Here is a 21,427-nt window from a genome sequence, read left to right as displayed (position 1 = left end):
GTTAAGTCAATGTAAGAATTATTAACAAAATGTCAATTATGAAGGTACTTCTGTGATTGTTGTGGTGATTAATCAGAAGATTGATGAAGAAAAGTGGTTTGGCAGAAGCAGAGTTACACCACACAACCGGATCAAACATGAGGAACAATTTATGGTCATCATATGGATATTAATTGAATGTGACTTTGGAAACGAAGGTGCAGGTTAAGTCAATGTTAGAATTATTAACAAAATGCCGATTATGAAGGTACTTCTGTGATTGTTGTGGTGATTAATCAGAAAACTGATGAGGAAAAATGGTATGGCAGAAACAAAGTTACACCACACAACCAGATCAAACATAAGGAATAATTTATGGTCATCATCTGGATATTAATTGAATATGACGTTGTAAACGAAGGTGCAGGTTAAGTCAATGTTAGAATTATTAACAAAATGCCAATTATGAAGGTACTTCTGTGATTGTTGTGGTGATTAATCAGAAGATTGATGAAGAAAAATGGTTTGGCAGAAGCAAAGTTATACCACACAACCAGATCAAACATGAGGAACAATTTATGGTCATCATCTGGATATTAATTGAATGAGACGTTGGAAACGAAGGTGCAGGTTAAGTCAATGTTAGAATTATTAACAAAATGCCAATTATGAAGGTACTTCTGTGATTGTTGTGGTGATTAATCAGAAGACTGATGAAGAAAAATGGTTTGGCAGAAGCAAAGTTATACCACACAACCAGATCAAACATGAGAAACAATTTATGGTCATCATCTGAATATTAATAGAATGAGACGTTGGAAACGAAGGTGCAGGTTAAGTCAATGTTAGAATTACTAACAAAATGTCAATTATGAAGGTACTTCTGTGATTGTTGTGGTGATTAATCAGAAGATTGATGAAGAAAAGTGGTTTGGCAGAAGCAGAGTTACACCACACAACCGGATCAAACATGAGGAACAATTTATGGTCATCATATGGATATTAATTGAATGTGACTTTAGAAACGAAGGTGCAGGTTAAGTCAATGTTAGAATTATTAACAAAATGCCAATTATGAAGGTACTTCTGTGATTGATGTGGTGATTAATCAGATTGATGAGGAAAAATGGTATGGCAGAAGGAAAGTTACACCACACTACCAGATCAAACATGAGGAACAATTTATGGTCATTATTTGGATATTAATTGAATGTAACATTGGAAATGGAGATGCAGGTTAAGTCAATGTTAGAATTATTAACAAAATGTCAATTGTGAAGATACTTCTGTGATTGTTGTGGTGATTAATTCAGTTCAAAAGAATGATGAGAAAAAATGGTATGACAGATTAATTAAATGTGACTTTGTAAGTAAAGTTACACCACACAATAGACAAAATACAATATATTTATTATGTTTAAATGGTTTCCTAGCGGCAGCACTAAAATCTATGTGCTCCTCACGTCCTCAGAATAGATTATTTTATATTATTTCTTGATGCTATCTTTGATAACGAATGGCTTTCGGAAAACCATAGCGATTTGAAAAGGAGTCTCCCGTTTGTGAAGCATATTTCCCACAGAATAATAAATGGAGTAGTTTAACCTTTCAAAAATAAACAGTTTTGTTTAATAACCTTCAGATTGTGAGCATCATTTGTCTTCAGAACAGTTATTATTACTGCTGGGGGCCAATTCGTCATTTTTAATCATCAATTCTCTCATTGCTTTCACCACTCATCGACTTCTAAAGGATGTGTTACCTTCACTCAGCACTTGTCCTGCTCAACAAGTGTTACATCAAAACGCATCGCCAATTTTGGATAGATCCGTTAGTTTGCAACCCAAACATGCATATCTTTGTGCGGAGACGCAACTATCGGATTACAATCTTTTACAGATTTACATCGGTACGCGACCTACATAAACTGGCCAGAGGGATCCAAAGGCGGCCATTAATGCGTCCCAAATCAATCCGGATAATCTATCAGTACGTACCATCGACACGGTTAGCAAGTGCATCCAACAGACGCAACGACCAAAGACATCCCGAGACTCTTGATTTACGGATATCTATCATCGGACCTAAGACCTAAGAATAGGAACAGTTCTTTATTGCCACATTCATCCTTATTTGAACTTACAATTAAAGCATGGATCAAAGCTATGCATTCCTCATTTTTTACACATGAGTTATTTGTTTGCCGTTCGATCAGTTTGGAGGAAATTACGGTCCTCGATTAATGGATCACACATAATTTGTGCCCGTCTCCGATTCACGACCGTTCATTTGTTGTCGATTTATTTATCGGCGCACGAATTAAAAATCCTATCGCAACCGGGATAAATTGAAACTGGGCGCAATAAACTGGCATTAGGAAGCGGACAGTACAGTTGCTTTTGCCCTGCGGACTACTGTGTTACACTTAATGCAGATCAAATATTATTTATTAAACTCTAATTGACAGTTGTAATTTGTATCGGCTCATATTTATTTAATTGTACGTGCCAGCGTGCAATATAAATTTATTTGTTGCCGTTTATTATCGGGGCGACGTGAAAAACTCCCTTTAACCGTTTTGCCCGTTTTGCCGTTTGCCTAATTGACCCTACGTCCATTAAAAAAATAAATTATTATAATTGTTAAACTACACCTTGTCGCAAGGAGGCTGCGAAATCCATTAAGGCCGCAAGCAAAGGAAAAAAACTCGGAGAAAGATTGATCGCGTCCGTAACGCAAACTCTGGAATTATGTGATGCATCAGTGTCGCCGGGACGAAAGACAATCTGCGGCGGCAATAAACACTTTAAAATAACAATTCCTTACAAGTGTGAATAATAAATAATAATTTGATCACGTTTGTCGCGGAATTTTATATAAACGGATGGTTGGGAACTTCTTGTGTTTTCCAGCGGTTTAATTTGCATCTTCTGTTTTTGGTCTCGCCCGTGGCGTCGATTATGGTTCGTCATTTTTTGGTTTTTTATTCACTGTCAATAAATAACAACTTGAATAATTTATCAATTTTAATTTCACATAGAATAAAGAGTTTTAAAGAGTATCACTCTCAATTTCAGGTTGAATTTTTAATACAATAAATATATTTGGAATGATTCAGATTTAGAAATCAATAAACATATTTTCAGAAGGCTTTAACAAATTCAATTTTTAATACAATCAAAACATTTTTGAATAATTCAATTTTAGAAGATTTTTATCAACTTAAATTTACAGTAGATTTGAACTTTAAATCTTTATGAATCTCAATTTTTAGAAGAATTTATAGAGAATTTTAACTTAACTTAACCTAATGTAATCAATATATTTTGATTAATTGATTTAAAGTAGAATTTCTAAGGTTACAAATACAATTTTCAGTTTCTGGTAACTTTTATCAATATCAATTTTGAGAACAATTCATATATTTTAAGTAATTCGTTCATTTTTTGAGAAGAATCTTTAAATTTCTAATATAATTCAGTTTTAGAGAGTATTGAACAATCTTAATTTAAAGTAGATTTTTTTGTACAATCAGTATATTTTGAGTAACTCAAATTTAGAGAGTTGTACTACAATCAATATATTTTGAATAATTCACTTTTAGAGAGTTTTTATGGATTAATTTCAGTTTTAAAGGGCCTATATCAATGTCAATTTTAAGTAAAATTTATGAAAAAATCAATCAATATATTTTGAGTCATTAAATTTTAATGTATTATTTATTTAAATCTAAAAGAATTCAGTTTAGGGAGCTTTAATCATTCTGTTCTGCATAATCAATATATTTTGATTAATTCAGTCTTAGAGAGTTTTTGTCAATACAAATTTCCATTAAAAATCAGTTTAGAGAACTTTTAAATATAATTTTTTCAAAGATCTGAATAATTAATTTTTTTAATTTACTTTGAGAGAGTCTTTATATATTTTAATTTCCATTATAATACAGATTTGGAGAGTTTTGTTAAGTTCAAATTTCCTCTAGAATTCAGATTTAATGTGTTCTTATCATTTTAAAGTTCCATTAGAATACAGTCTGTATAAACCTCAATTATAGTTAAAATTTCTGGAACAATAAGTAATTTTGAATAATTAAATTTTTCCTACTTAAATTTTTTAAAAAAAGAAAACAGTTTTAGAGTGCCTTGATCAATTTCTACTTCTAGTACACGTACAAATTAATTAGTTCAGTTTTGAAGAGTTTTTATTAATTTAGAATACAGATTTAGAGTTTATAAATTCAAATTTCCATTAGAATTCTGTTTTAGAGAGCCTTGATCAATTTATTTCTAGTACAGTTTATATATTATGATTAAAATAGTTTTAGAGACTATAACTTTTAGAGAATATAACTATTTAAATTCAATAAAAAAACAGTTTTAGAGAGCTTTAATCAATTTCTACTTGTAATAAATTTAAAACTTAATTAGTTCAGTTTTTGGAGAGTGCTTATAAATTTAAATTTCCATTAAAATAGAGATTTAGAGAGTCTAATTTCCTCTTGAATACAGATTTAGAGAACCTTGATCAATTTCTGTGTCTGGTAAAATTAAAACATTTTGATGAGTTTAGTTTTAGAGAGTATCAATTTAAATTTCTATTAGAATGAAGATTTAAAGAGTTAACCTCAAATTCTTGTTGAATTTCTAGAACAACAAAAAATGTTTAATAATTAAATTTTAGACATTAAAACTATTTAAATTTCAATAAACAAACAGTTTTAGAGGGCTTTAATCAATGTCTACTTGTAATATGCTTAAAACTTAATTAGTTCAGTTTTTGGAGAGTGTTTATAAATTTAAATTTAGAGAATTTATAGAGCCTTTATCAATTTAAATTACCATTAAAATATAATTTTAATGAATTTCTATCTTCAAAGTTAAGTAGAGTTTCTAGAATAATAAATTATTTTGAATATTTAAATTTAAATTTTAAGAAAAGAAAAACAGTTTTAGAGAGTTTAAATCAATTTCTACTTCTAGAATACTTAAAACTTTATTTCAGTTTTAGATGGTCTTGATTAATTTTTATTTCTAGAACAACTAATATATTTTGATTAGATTAATAAGACTCTCTAAATCTGAATTATTAAAAATATATTGATTGTACTATAAATTTTACTAAAAAAATTAGGTTGATAGAGGCTCTCTAAATCTATATTCTATAGAAAATTTAAAATGATCTTGAACCAATCAAAACATTGATTTTATTAGACACAGAAATTGATTAAGGTACTCTAAAACTGGATCATCCTTGAAATAAAATTGATATGTTCTCTAAAATTAAATTACTCAAAATAAATTGATTTTTCTAGAAATTTTATTTAAAATTTGAGACTTTCTAAAACTGACTTATTCAAAATATATTAATAGAACTAAAATTTCTACTTAAAATTGAGATTGATTGAGCCCTCTATTACTTCAAATTGAATTCCACTGAAAATTTGAATTGATAAACCTGAATTACCTAAACCTATTAGTTGGTTTACTGGTAACCTGAATAGTTAGGTTATTGACAACTAACGACTGAGCAAATAATTTTAAATAACCTGATGTTTGGAGGAGTTGCAATGCAAATGACGTATGAATACCGACTCCACATGTTTGACAGTAGACACTCCAATAATATTCTTAATAAAATCTATTTTTTTTTTAAGCAAGAGCGTCCTTGATGGATTTATACAAGTCCTTTGTATTGAGAAGTGTGTTCGTTTATTCAATTATATCGCCATCATATCGGACGACTCGGATCACGATTGATTGAGTGTCGTTTCAACTGCGGCTTATCAATCATTTCGATCGCGACCTTTTCAAAAGGGACTTTTAGTGCTGTTGCCTCGCCATGGAAAGTGCCCGATTTTTCAGCCGACCGATATCCACTGTTATTACTTACTGTGCCACCACCATGATGAATGGGACTGAAAAAATAATCGTTTAATCCCAGTAAATTGACTACTACTGGTTCCGAGGACCCTGTCCGATTAAATCAATTGATGATCTACCGCTTGATGACATCCTAAAAACTGAAGCCAAACAGTTATATTGAAATTTCCAAAGAATTATCAAATTAATAGGGCCATTAAAAGATTAAGTTGGTCGTTTGTTTCGATGCTGCCTTCACGGGCACTTCCTTTATTAATTTTAATTTGATTAATCCACGTATAGGAACATTGATAAAACATCTTAATTACATTGACCGATGCATAAATATAAGAGCGGACACAAGTTACAACCACATTTACAACGTTTTTGTGATTTTATTGCCTGATATATTGTTACAACGAAGACATCATTAGAAAACGTGTATACTTGACTTAGCACATAATTTGAAGGCGGATAATTTTACGTCTAATATTTTGTTTTATTTGGTAATTACCGTAGCCGACAACAAACATGTAAAGTTGATTAGTCTCATCAGTAAGTCAAATTTAAAATCCAGGATCTAGTTACTTTAACAGCCATTGTTGATTACAGGAAACATAATGAGCGAGGAATTTTATTTTTGTGACAGGAAAACGTAAAGAGAACTGGTACTTGCACTTTCAACGGCACACGCAATTTATTATAGTATTTACTCTGTGGGCTTTAATGAGGAAATTTTACCACAATTTTTAATCAAGATTAAGTCGAATCGTTTACCGGAATATTCCATGTTGTCCGGCAAATTTATAATCTCGTATGTTATCCTGGCAAATCAACACAATTTCTTGTTTTCCTTCAATGTTGTTTATTTTTGCCCAAGAACGAAACTAATAAGTAACATTAAAATTAATATTATTGCACATTAACTACGAAAAAGTTAATTTATTGAATATTATTACAACATAATTAGTCCCTAACCAATTATACATTTAAAATCACAATTTTTAACTTTTAAAATAACGAATGAATTTATAATTAACCAATTTTAATTTACTACTAAATTAACTAAACCAGTGTTACCTCAATAATTATGCACACAATACTGCGCTTTGTCAAAACAATTTTCAATTGTAGCTAGTTTTTTCAACGTTTGATTAATGCTTCATGTATTCACTAATTTAACTCTGAAAAAATATTTTCCTCTGATTTAATCCGCATTTCGTTTTTTGGTCCTGCTTACAGCATCCATTATGTTTTATTATTTTTTTGACTGTTTCCCTGTAACATTTTTGCCTTTTGCTAACCGGTACTGAAAATATTATGGACTCTCTAAAATTGAAATATTCAGAATGGACTTAAAATTGAGTTTGGTGAAGGCTGATTAAAATTCTACTGAAAACAAAAAGACCAAAACTGAATTATACAAAAGGTATTGATTGTACTAAAAATCATCATCAATAAAGGCTTTTTAAAACTGGATTTTCCTTTAACTTTAAATAGACATAATACTCTCTAATTTATTGATTTTGATTATTGATATATATATATATATATATATATATATATATATATATATATCAATAATATATATATATATATATATCATATATATATAATATATATATATATATATATATATATATATATATATATATATATCAATAATATATATATATATATATCATATATATATAATATATATATATATATATATATATATATATATATGATATATTGATTAAGATTGATAAAAATTATAAAATTTAATTATACAGGAAATTTGAATTCATAAAAACTCTCTAAATATATTAATTGTAACTCTTTAAAATTTAATTTTTCATAATTTGATGAATGCTCTTGAAATTCTACTTAAATCTACGGTTGATAGAGATTCTATAAAGTTGAATTTGTCTGGAAATTTGAATTCATGAAAGCTCCCTAAATCTATATTATAATTGAAAATTAAATAAATTTATAACACTTTCTAAAACTAATCATTTAATGTTATTTTATTTATTTCAAGAATGATCCCGTTTTAGAGTGCCTTAATCAATTTGTGTTTTAAATTTTCTATAGAATACAGACTTACAGAGCCTCTATCAATCCAATTTTTAAATAGAATTTATAGTTAAATAAATTTGAAATAAAAAAGGGACTCAATCAGTATCAATTTTAAATTAAATTTTTAGTACTCTTAATATATTTTGAATAATTCAGTTTTAGAGAGTCTGGATCAATTTCAATTTTAAGTTAAATTTCTAGAAAAATCAATTTATTTTGAATAATTTAATTTTAGAGAACATATCAATTATATGCCCTAATCAATTTCTGTTTCCATTAAAATCAATATGTTTTTCTAAATCAGATTTAGAGAGTCTTTAACAATTCAAATTTTGGAAATTGGAATTCAATTTGAAGTAATAGAGGGTCCCAATCAATCTCAATTTTAAGTAGAATTATTAGTACTATTAATATATTTTAAATGTCAGTTTTAGACATAAAATTTCTAGGAAAAATAATTAATTATTGAATTGAATAAATCAGATTTAGAAAGTCTCTATCAATAGAAATTTTAAATAAAATTTCTATAAAAAAAACAATTTTTTTAGAATAATTTAAATTTGAAGAACATATCAATTTTATTTCAAGGATGATTCAGTTTTAGAGTGCCTTACTCAATTTCTGTTTCTGATACAATGAATACATTTTGATTAGTTCAATATTATTTTAAATTTTCAATAGAATATAGGTTTGGAGAGCCTTTATCAACCTAATTTTTAAGTAGAATTTATAATTCAATCAATATATTCTGAATAATTCAAGTTTAGTGGAATTCAATTTGAGGTAATAAAGAGACTCAATCAATCTTAATTTTAAGTAGAATTTTTAGTATTATTAATATATTTTGAATAAGTCAGTTTTAGAAAGTCTCTATCAATAGAAATTTTAAATAAAATCTAAATAATTTAAATTTAGAGAACATATCAATTTTATATCAAAGATGATTCAGTTTTAGAGTGCCTTATTCAATTTCTGTTTCTGATAAAATGAATACATTTTGATTAGTTCAATATCATTTTAAATTTTCAATAGAATATAGGTTTGGAGAGCCTCTATCAACCTAATTTTTAAGTAGAATTTATAGTTCAATCAATATATTCTTAATAATTCAAGTTTAGAGAGTCTTTATCAATTCAAATTTCGAGTGTAATTCAATTTGATTGACTCAATCAATTTTAATTTTAAGTAGAATTTTTAGTATTATTAATATATTTTGAATAAGTCAGTTTTAGGAAATCTCTATCAATAGAAATTTTAAATAAAATTTATAGAAAAAACAATTTATTTTGAATAATTTAAATTTAGAGAACGTATCAATTTTAGTATCCAATTTAAGAGCCTTAATCAATTTCTGCTTCTAATATGATCAATATGTTTTGATTTATTATAAGTCATTTTATATTTAGTTTAATAAGTCCCATTTTAATTTTAAAAAGAATTTTTAATTAAAAGAATATATTTATTTAAAAAAAAATGCTAGGAGATAATTTTAAGAAATCTCAATTAATTTCAGTTTCTATTACAAACAACAGATCTTGATTAATTAATTAAAAGAATATATTCATTTAAAAAAATGTACAGGAAAATTCTGTTTCAAAAAGCCTCAGTTATTTTCAGTTTCTAAAACACTGTTCAGAGTTATTTTAAAAACAAGCTAATAGGTTATTTGTTAATTGACTAGAAAGGATAATGATTGGAAATATTACGGACCAAGTTTGGACAGGGGATTTAAATTTCCCCCAAATAAAGGTTACTTCTTAGCCACATCTACTTTCTAAAAGAAATTATTTATCGCCGCAGGCTAAGGCGGCCTCTTCCAAGGCTTCATTCACCAAGATTGTCTTACATATTAAACGGTGGTGCAAAACCGTTTCCTCTTTGTTCATTAAATTTGCCTCAAAGGTACGAAGGGTAAAAAAAATTAGCTTAATTAAAAATAAAAATTGTCCCGACAACAATGTTAACCTAAATACATACAAACAAAAACACCTTTATGCATAAATACAGCATCAGCTAACGTGAGAGGTCACTTTTACTTTTCACATCGTTAAACACGACGTAGTCAGCTCACGATTAAAGGATGCTTTGCATATTATTAAATGTTTTCAAAATTGCAAATAAATTACGACGTTGTTTGTCAGCATGTAAAACATGTAGACACGGTTTTCAAGTAGAGTTTCTCCCTTTTTGTTGGGAGTAATAATTCTAAACGGCTCGCAGACATTTGATATTAACATTATTAGTTGGGCTCTAATCCGTTATTAGCTAAGATTTTCAACACTTTTCATAATAGAGCTGTGCGTTCGTATACGCGGAGCATGTGAAACGTGGAAACTTCAGCTCGCAACCAGGAATTACCACTTGAAAAGGATAATTACCATCTAAATTGGTTCGTATTTTAAAATTAAATTTAAAATTCGATACTCCCGCCTGCATCTTTTTAATGCAAACTACCACTCTGGACTATAAATATATTGCCCCAACGAATATTAAGCCATGGGAAAACAGATTTTTTATCTGTTTATGCATAAACACTATGTAACTATTAAATTTTATATATTTATACGCATGAAATATTGTGTCTAGAATGTTTAAATCAATTTTCAAATGTTAGCTTCGTGCACTTTAAATGGATACATTTAATAAACTAATGCCAACCTCTTTTATTATGGTGATTCTATGATAACATCCCTGTTATATGTATTAATCTCTATTATACTAGATTATAAATATTAATTGAGTGTCCTACTTACAAATCACTGTTATTCTGCATTGCTCTAGACATTTACTCTTTTTTTTTTTGTAAAACTTACCTTTTGAATTTGTGATTTACCTACCTGTAACATAAAATTATAACAATAAGTATTTTTTAAATTCAGTTTGTTTATCTTAAATTAATTACTACTTAATAAGCTAATAGAAAAGACTTGTTAGGAAAGCTTGTATATTAAGTTGTCTAACCTTCTCCTATTCCAACCTAACCTAATTCAATTTAATATAAATCAATTATTATCTAACTTCAACAAAAGCCTAACACCCTAGCATTAAAACTCTAAACTAATCTAATTTAACCTATCTTAACTCTTCACAGTCTTCCCAGTTAACTGTTGAGGTTATTCATGGAACTGCGTTAGATTAAGTTTTTGATAGACTAGGTTAAATTAGGCAAAATAATATTAGGTTGGTGAATGTACCAGTTTTCTTAAATAATAAGTTGTTCTAGTTAATTTATGTGTTACCTAACAAGGCTAAAATGTATTAAACTAGGTTAGATTAGGTTGATTAATATACTAGTTTTCCTGAATAATAAGTTTTTTCAGTTAATTCTGGAGTAACCTAATAAAGTTTATTATTTGTTTGTAGAACTACTTAATTTCAAGATTGAAATTTCTTCCCGTTCATTATAAATTCTTCTAATTTCAAATATGAAAAGAAATTCAATGATTTTAGATAAAACAATTTAATGTTAGAATTGTCTTAGATTGAATTAGACTAGGTTAGATTAGATTTTATTATATTATAAATAACTTTTTATAAATTAGGCTAAAATGTATTAAGCTAGGTTAGATCAGGTTGATTAATATACCAGTTTTCCGGAATAATAAGTTTGTTCAGTTAATTCAGGAGTAACCTAACAAAGTTTCTTTAGAAGTAACTTTGGATAAATTAGGCTAAAATGTATTAAACTAGGTTAGATTAGGTTGGTTAATATACTAGTTTTCCTGAATAATAAATTTTTTCAGTTAATTCTGGAGTAACCTAACAAAGTTTCTTATTTGTTTGTAGAACTACTTAATTTCAACATTGAGATTTCTTCCTGTTCATTATAAATTCTTCTAATTTCAAATATGATTGATAAAACAATTTAATGTTAGAGCTGTCTTAGGTTGAATTAGTCTGGGTTAGATTAGATTTTATTAAGTTATAAATAACTTTTGATAAATTAGACTAAAATGCATTAAGCTAGGTTAGATTAGGTTGGTTAATGTACCAGTTTTCTGGAATAAGTGTTTTCAGTTAATTCAGGAGTAACCTAACAACGTTTCTTTAGAAGTAACTTTGGATAAATTAGACTATAATGTATTAAACTATGTTAGATTAGGTTGGTTAATATACTAGTTTTCCTGAATAATAAGCTTTTCAGTCAATTCTGGAGTAACCTAATAAAGTTTCTTATTTGTTTGTAGAACTACTTTAATTTCAAGAATGAGATTTCTTCCTATTCATTATAAATTCTTCTAATTTCAAATATGAAAACAAATTCAATGATTTTAGATAAAACAATTTAATGTTAGAGCTGTTTTAGGTTGAATTAGATTAGGTTAGATTAGATCTTATTATATTATAAATAACTTTTGATAAATTAGGCTAAAATGCATTAAGCTAGGTTCGAGATTAGGTTGGTTAATGTACCAGTTTTCCTGAATAATAAGTATTTTCAGTTAGTTCAGGAGTAACCTAACAAAGTTTCTTTAGGAGTAACTTTGGATAAATTAGGCTAAAATGTATTAAACTAGGTTAGATTAGGTTGGTTAATATACTAGTTTTCCAGAATAATAAGTTTTTTCAGTTAATTCAGGAGTAACCTAACAAAGTTTCTTTAGAAGTAACTTTGGATAAATTAGGCTAAAATGTATTAAACTAGGTTAGATTAGGTTGGTTAATATACTAGTTTTCCTGAATAATAAGTTTTTTCAGTTAATTCTGGAGTAACCCAACAAAGTTTCTTATTTGTTTGTAGAATTACATTAATTTCAAGATTGAGATTTCTTCCTGTTCATTATAAATTCTTCTAATTTCAAACATGAAAACAAATTCAATGGTTTTAGATAAAAACAATTTAATGTTAGAGCTGTCTTAGGTTGAATTAGACTAGGTTAGACTAGATTTTATTATATTATAAATAACTTTTGATAAATTAGACTAAAATGCATTAAGCTGGATTAGATTAGGTTGGTTAATGTACCAGTTTTCCTGAATAATACATTATTCCAGTTAATTCAGGAGCATTCATTATAAATTTTTTTGTTTACAAAAATGCAAACACATTCAATGATTTTAGATAAAACAATTAATGTTAGAGTTGTCTTAGTTTGAATTATACTTGGTTAGCTTAGGTTTTATTAAATAAGAAATAACTTTTGATAAATTAGGCTGTTATTAGTGCATTAAGATAGGATAGACTAGGTTAACCAACCTAATGTAACTTATTCATCATAATTCAACTTAACCTAATCTTACTAAACTTACTAAACTCTAATCTATTCAACCTATTCTAACCTTATCTGACTGTTTTTGAAATTAAATAGCCTTCTCCCAAATCATACAATTTATTTTCATGTTTATAAATAGAATTTACAAGGAATAAGAACAAATCTCAATCTAAAGCAAAATGTTCCAGTTAACACTTTCATCCTCTTAAATTTTCAATTCGTTTATCTTAAAACTAAGGCAGCTCTACAAAAAGATAACAAAACGTTTTAGCGTGGCCATAAGTTCTTTCTTAATTGGAAAAACTAGTATAATAACCAATCTAATCTTCCTCTAATTTCCTAAAATAATTTTTTCGAATGAAAGTGTTTCAATTTCCTGTAACAAAGTGTTCTCACTTATCGTCGCAACGACAGTGCCAGTTTTTAACGTCGCCTTTTAAAATTCACTTCCTAAACAAGCCGCTATGTTAATTTCAATAATCACACCGAAATGGCAGTTCTGAACATTAATTCCATCACGTAAATCCGCCATGCAGATATATTAATACAGCAATAACCTGTAGCAAATTCACCCATTAAGAACATTTCAATGCTGATAGCGATTTCTGCGATGGCATTTCGAGTGCAGCAAACACACTGGATGCATTCAAAGATTGAAAGTGAGTTATCAGATTTCCTAATGCGTTCATTTTCTATGCCATTTGCCTTCATTATTTATCATCGGACAGGATTCCCGTAGATGAATTTAATTTACGTGACCGTTTCGAAAATAAAAACAGGAACGAGTCGATTTACATTTGAGTGGTGGATGTACAAATTACGGCAATTAGTGCTCATGATTGTTGTTTAGTTGGGTACGTGCGTCCATTATCAAAGTACATTAAAATTTAGTGTGGGTTCGTGGTGTTATTTACTCATACATAATATTCCTTGAGTTCAACAGTTCAAGTAAAATTGTTCTTCTTTAAAGTTTATTTGCCGGTTAATTTTCTAAGGGCCTATAAAGACTTCACAAAGTAAATAAGTCCTAGAATTATTTAGTAAATTATGTAAAGTTCCCTTGAAAAAAATAAATTTCCTTTATACCTGTTATAAAAAGGAAAACTCAATCATGATTAACGTTCTCTTTACAACTCCTTGAATAATCTGAGAGCCGTAAAAGTTCCCTTTATCCTTTGCATTTTCCTTGCCTCAAGTAAAATATTAAATAAAACTCAGTATTTTATGATCGGCTGTTCAGCTATATGTATACGCCTAAAACTTAAAGGAGGAACCTTTTTCGGTGTTTACTTTTGCTACAGATGAAAACATAGCCACCTTAAGGCGGAGAATCAAACTTCGAAGTGAATTTCAAATCCACCCGGATAGCGTAAAAGCCGCCTCAGATTTCAGGGCTTACACTGTCTAGTACATCCCTATAAGGAATACAAGATAAATTCACTTGTACGAATTCGCTGCCATATAAATAAATCTTCTAATTTAGTGAAAGGGTGGATATGTTAACGTCACGTTTCATTTATCTTTGCCAGAGCTGGACTTCCTTAACTACGGCCCTTAGGCAATAAAAGTGTTTAACCACTTCATTAATACTTGTACCGTCGTGGACATACACGATGCGGATTGAATTTCGATTTTTTTTCGTTAAAAAATACTTATAAATCATGGATTCCTTATCAACCCTTTTTGCTCACATAAATTAATCACACGGAGGGCAACAAAATTAATTCTTGCAACTGATTTCAGAGGTTTTTAATGGGACGATTCAAAAACTTCCAACATATTTCAGTTTTCAGCACTGAAGACTAAAGCAAAAACTATTCTTTGAGTTCAAAAAGTTTCAACTAGACAGATAACTCTGAAAAGAGTTGTTACTTAGAGGTAAATGGCATATTTTCATATAGATTCAGCAACTGGACCAACACAACATTCTGAATAAATACCCATTTTATCCTTCCTCTGACGACAGATGATACAAAAACATTAACATCAGATGAACAAGCAAGTTTAACAATTCCTCAACCTTTTAATCAGCAAAAACTGACAGATTTCATAAGAGACATGAACCTCTTAAAGAAGTTTTTAATGTGACTATTCAAAAGATTCCATCAGATTTCAGTTTTCAGCCCTAGTTTCTGAAAGAAATGTAAATGTAATGTAAAAAATATCCTTTGAGTTCAGCTTAATGCCCAACTAGACAGATAACTCTGAAAACGATTTATCTAGCACATTTTGTTGAGTAGAAATTTCAATAACCAAAACCGACCTAATGGTTACTGTTGGTTCTGCACCCAAAAGTCACTCAGAAAATGTTGAAAAATCAACTCTAAAATAGTTGTGGGCCTCATCAATCATCAAAATTCATAGACTAATCGACTGTACACACCAAAATTAGACAACCACAAATCCAAACAAGATTCTACAGTCTTAATAGAGTGTTTTATGCACAATTAACCGCCATTGTTGGTGCAGCACTTCGAAAAATAATTAACTAAACCGTATCGTTCTGCAAGCCGATGGAATTCCTTTATATACCGTAATTCACACTTCAAGACCGTTTATTGTTATACTCAGCATCTGTAATATAATATAGTAAAATATTTTATAAGTTTTTATGCCACGAATTAAATTCGTTACGGATTATTAATTTGATATTACGGTATATAACAATGATTTTGTTCGCACACAGCGGGTGGCTTGAATTCACTGCGTTTGGGAAACGAACGGCCTTAGCTGTACTTTTGATACTAAATATTATAAGGTACTTTATTATAAATCAATTGTGATTTTGACAGTTTTTTTTTTAATAAAGACGAATTGAAACAAATCATTACAGTTAGTTAATATGACAAAATTCATGTGTATAATTATCAGAAAAAATAAATGAAATACAAAAAAATTAATTGCATATTTATTAGATTATAAAATGTTATTCGTATATTATTTAATTTGTAATATTGATAATTATTTATAGACTGCACTTTGAAAGTAAACTTTGTAAATTAAAAATATATAATTTTAAATAAATAAAAACAATAAAATTAAAATAATATATATTATAAATATTAAAAACCAAATCATATCATAATTAAAATAGTATATTTTAAATTTAATACGTATTTTATAATTGTAAATATTATAGCTAGAAAATATTTTAACATTTAATGTTTCAAACTGTAAATATTTTATGCGTAAATACTCTAAACAAATGTTAAAAATTTAAATTTACAATTTCAAAATAAATATATAAAATAATTATAAAAATGTTCTAAATGGCACAAAATTAATAATTTTATATTTTATTATTATAAATTGTAAATATAAAGTTTTGTACAAATTATTGATATGGAAAATTATTAATTATAAATATTGATAATAAATATATAACCATATGGTTAATATATCGAATTATAAATAAAGAAAATTTTATTTTATTTTATTAAAAAATTTCGAATTATATATTAGAATATAAATATTATTACGTAAAATGCAAATTTTAATTATTTTAATTATTAATAAATGATTGTTGGTAGAAGTTTTGATAATTTTAAATCCAAATTTTAAACTAAACTATAAAATATTAAAATGTATTTATAACTGTTAATATTATAAATCTCTACTTATAATCTCTAATCTTAATTTGATTATTAGTATTGTTTAAATAATTAAATACAAAAAAATTTATATAACATTTTAAGGGTAAATTTTTCAAAGTTTTAGACTTAATATATTTTAAATTATTTATTACATTTAAATATTTAAATGTTGTTTGTATATGTTTTAATTTTGAACAAATATTTTAATTTGATAATATATTAAATAACCGATATAAACAATCTAAATGAATCTAAATAATAAAAATTATTTTAAATTATTAAAATCTGCTAATACTAAATATTTAAAAGTAAATTTTAAATTTAAAATTGTCAAATTCTGTAAATTTTTAGAGGTAAAATTTTAAAATGTGAATTAAACTTTTTACTTTTGAAGAATTTTTTAAATTAAAAAGGTAAATTGTGAATTATATTTTTTAATTTTGAATGAATATTTTAATTTGATAATATAGTAAATAATCTAAATATTAAAAATTATTTTATATTTTTAAAAACTGTAAATATTAAATATTTAAAACTGAATTTTAAATGTAAAATTTGAAATTGTCAGATTCTATAAATTTTTAGAGGTAAAATTTTAAACTATAAATTATATTTTTTAATTTTGAAGAATTATTTCAATTTGAAAATATTTTAAATAATCGATGAAAATGTAATTATTAATGTAAAATCTAAATATATAAAAATAAATTTAAAATGTAAAATTTCTAATTGTTAGATTCTGCATTTTTAGAGGTAAAATTTCAAAATGTAAATTATTATTAATATTGGAAAATTATTTTAATTTGAAAATATTTTAATTAATCATCAATATAAAATATTGTGAATGTTAAAAAATTATTTTAATTTTTTAAATACTGTAAATTATAAATATTAAAAAATAAATAAATTTTATTTTGTAAAATTTTGAAAATTTTTGGAGAAAAATTTCAAATGTCAAATTATGTATATTTCTATTTATATTATATTCTGAACTTTTGATAAATATTTTATTTTGAAAAAATTTTAAATATTGAATGTTTAAAATTTAGTTTAAATTGTCAAATACTGACAATTCTAAATATTTTAAAGTATCTTTTAATTAATAAATACTTATATATTTTTTAATTTCGAAAACTTAATTTTATATTAAAATTTTATAAATAAATATTAAAAGTCATTTTGAATTTGAAAAGTGTAGATATTTTAAAGGAAATTTAAAATTTTAAATCAAAATTCAAAATGGTTCATCTGAAATATTTTAAATGCTAAAAATTGTTTTAATAATAATTATTAATATTTGTTTATTTATAATATTATAATAATAATGTTAAACATTATTAGTAATGATAGAATAACAATTTTCAGTCCAGTTACACCCAAGCAGAAATCAAAAAAAAGAAAAATGTTTTATTAATATTACTTTAAGACAAGTGGTTTAAACTATTAAAGGTAATTTACTTTTTAAAACGACAAAAACAACACATTTAACAACATCAAGAGAAATATATATGACATGATGGAGTCAATTCTCAGAAATTGGGTTTTTAGTGTCATGCTTGTTAAATTAATTATATTTATTCCAGGAACGAATGAGTGTACAGAATTTCATAGGACAATAATTAATTATTATTTACAAAAAAATTTTCGTATTTTTTACAACGAAAAAACCGGCCGTTTAGTCACACCATTTAGTACGTGATTTGATTTAGTCCGTTAAGTTGGGTGATCACTGAAATCACGTTAATGGGTCAGGTTATCAAAAAAAAAATACAAACTTTTTAAACGTTGTCCGTGATTTATAACTTTTACAGCTCAATAAATTAAGGAATAAAATGTTTAACGATTCAAAATTGCTCCAAGTTACGGTAGCTAATAGCTTTATTATGGAACAATCAATTTGTTACATATAATTTATTTGCTAAACACTAATTATTAGATAAAAATTACAACTTCCTATTTTAAAATACATAGTTTAAGTGCAGGCAATCTGAAATTTATTTTAATAAAATCGCTTCCAGTTAAACGGCTGAACTGATATCTTCCGTGTGAAAATGCTCAAGAATGCATTATTTTAGTACCAATACATAATTACTATTAACCTAAATTAGGCTATTAAAAAACAATTATACGTACATGTAAATGAGATGTCGTACTATTCAGTTAATTGAACTAAATTTAAAACGTAGCTGATCTTATTTAACTGAGAAAATAATCTACATTTTGATTTAATCACTGTAATAATGTTAATAAAAAGTGACTGATTTGTGTAAAAAGTTGGGCACGTGATTTATATTGCATATAAATTATTGATTTTGATGAGATTTTAATTTATCAAATACTGTAATTATTTAAAAGTAAATGTATAATTTCAAATTTCCAAGTACCATACATTTTTAGAAGTAAAATTAAATTGACAATTATGTTTTTTAATTTTAGACATTTTAATTTGAAAATATTTTAAATGATCCATACAAAATATTATAAATGTTAAAAATTATTTTAATTTATCAAATTCTGTACATTTTTGGAGGTAAAATTTTAAAATGTTAATTATATTCTTTTAATTTAGGAGAATTATTTTAATTTGAAAATATTTATCAAATACTGTCAACATTACTAGGTAAATTATAATTTTTAATTTTCAAAAATTATTTCAATTTGAAAATATTTATTATCAAATAGTGTAAATTCTAAACATTTAAGAGTAAACTATTCTTTTTAATTCTGAAACATTATTTTAATTTGAAAATATTTTAAATAATTATTGGAATGAAATATTGAAATTTTAATTTATCAAATGTTGTAAATTCTTAATATTTAAAAGTAAATTTTAATTGTAAAATTTCACCTTGTCAAATTCTGTAAATTTTAGAGATAATATTTTAATTGTAAATAATATTTTTTAGCTTTAAAAAATGAATAAACATGTTAATTCTAAATATTTAAAATTAAATTTTAAATGTAAACTTTCAAATTATAAAATTTTGTACATTTTTACAGGTAAAATTTTAATTTGTAATTTATATTTTATAATTTTGAATTATTTTAATTTGAAAATATTTTAAATTATCTAGAATAGTTTATATTCTAAACCTTAAAAATATTTAATTTATCAAATACTGCAAATTCTAAATATTTAAAAATTAATTTTAAATGTAAAACTTCAAATGGTCAAGTTTTAGAGGTAATATTTTAAATTATAAATTATATTTTATAATTTTAATAATAATTGTTTTAATTTGAAAATATTTTAAATAATCAATATAACATATTGTAAACGTTAAAAATTATTTTAATTTACCAAATTTTGTAAATTATAAATATTTAAAAATAAATTTCAAATTGTCAAATTTTAGAGGTAATATTTTAAATTGTAAATATTATTTTTTAACATTGAAGAATGATTTTAAGTTAAAAATATTTTAAATATATTGAAAATGTAAAAATGTAAATTCTAAATGTAAAATTTCAAATTGTCAAATTCTGCAAAGTTTAGAGATAATATTTTATATTGAAAATATATTTTATATTTATAAGAATTTCAAATGATCGACATATTGTAAACGTTAAAAATTATTTTACTTTATTAAATTCTGTAAATGCTAAATATTTAAAAATAAATTTTAAAGGTAGAATTTTAAATTGTCAAATTTTAGAGGTAATATTTTAAATTGTAAATAATATTTTTTGACGTTGAAGAGTTGAAAATATTTTAAATAGTCGATATGACATATTGAAAATATAATAAATTATTTTAAATTGTCAAATTCTGTAAATTTTAGAGGTAATATTTTAAATTGTAAATACAATCTTTTAAAGTTGAAAACTGATTTAAATTTGAAAATAATTTTAATAGTTTATATGACATACTGAAAATATAAAAAAAATATTTTAAATTGTCAAAGTTTGTCAATTTTAGAGGTAAAATTTTATAATTTTGAAGAATTATTTTAATTTGAAAATATTTTAAATGAAATTGTAAAATTCTAAATATTTAAAAATAAATTTTAAAGGTAAAATTTCAAATTGTCAAATTTTAGAGGTAATATTTTAATTTGTAAATAATATTTTTTAATGTTGAAAAGTTGAAAATATTTTAAATAGTCGATATAACATATTCAAAATATAAAAAATTATTTTAAATTGTCAAATTCTGTAAATTTTAGAGGTAATATTTTAAATTATAAATAACATTGTTTAACATTAAAAACTGATTTAAATTTGAAAATACTTTAAATAGTTTATATGACATATTGAAAACATAAAAAATTATTTTAAATTGTCAAATTTTGTCAATTTTAGAGGTAAAATTTTAAAATGTAAACGTATTTTATAATTTTGAAGAATTATTTTAATTTGAAAATATTTTAAATGATCGATATGAAATTTTGTGAACGTTAAAAATTATTTTAATTTAAGCAAATCTGTGAAATTCTAAATAATTAAAAATAAATTTTAAAAGTAAAATTTCAAATTGTCAAATTTTAGAGGTAATATTTTAGATTGTTAATAACATCTTTTAATGTTGAAAACTGTTATAAATTCGAAAATACTTTAAATAGTTTATGAATATATTATATATTGAAAATATAAAAAATTATTTTAAATTATCAAATTTTGTCAATTTTAGAGGTAAATATTTTAAATGATCGATATGAAATTTTGTGGACGTTAAAAATTATTTTAATTTAACAAATTTAAATATTTAAAAATAATGTTTAAA

General features: G+C 25.2%; 1 protein-coding gene and 1 long non-coding RNA gene across 4 annotated transcripts in view; one reads left to right on the top strand and one right to left on the bottom strand.

Moving 5' to 3' along the window:
• The window catches only part of LOC109603008 (autophagy-related protein 16-1), a 566,938-nt gene that overhangs the window by 210,658 nt on the left and 334,853 nt on the right, over positions 1-21,427 (bottom strand). The window lies entirely within an intron of this gene.
• On the top strand, positions 1,408-2,145 carry LOC126265017 (uncharacterized). The gene is made up of 2 exons (XR_007547572.1): positions 1,408-1,809; positions 1,879-2,145. It is a non-coding gene; the product is annotated as an uncharacterized LOC126265017 (long non-coding RNA).

Source organism: Aethina tumida, chromosome 3 (assembly GCF_024364675.1).
Source record: "Aethina tumida isolate Nest 87 chromosome 3, icAetTumi1.1, whole genome shotgun sequence".
Lineage (NCBI taxonomy): Eukaryota > Metazoa > Arthropoda > Insecta > Coleoptera > Nitidulidae > Aethina > Aethina tumida.
The sequence above is the reverse complement of the archived record's forward strand: the minus strand, read 5'-3'. Positions and strand labels throughout refer to the sequence as shown.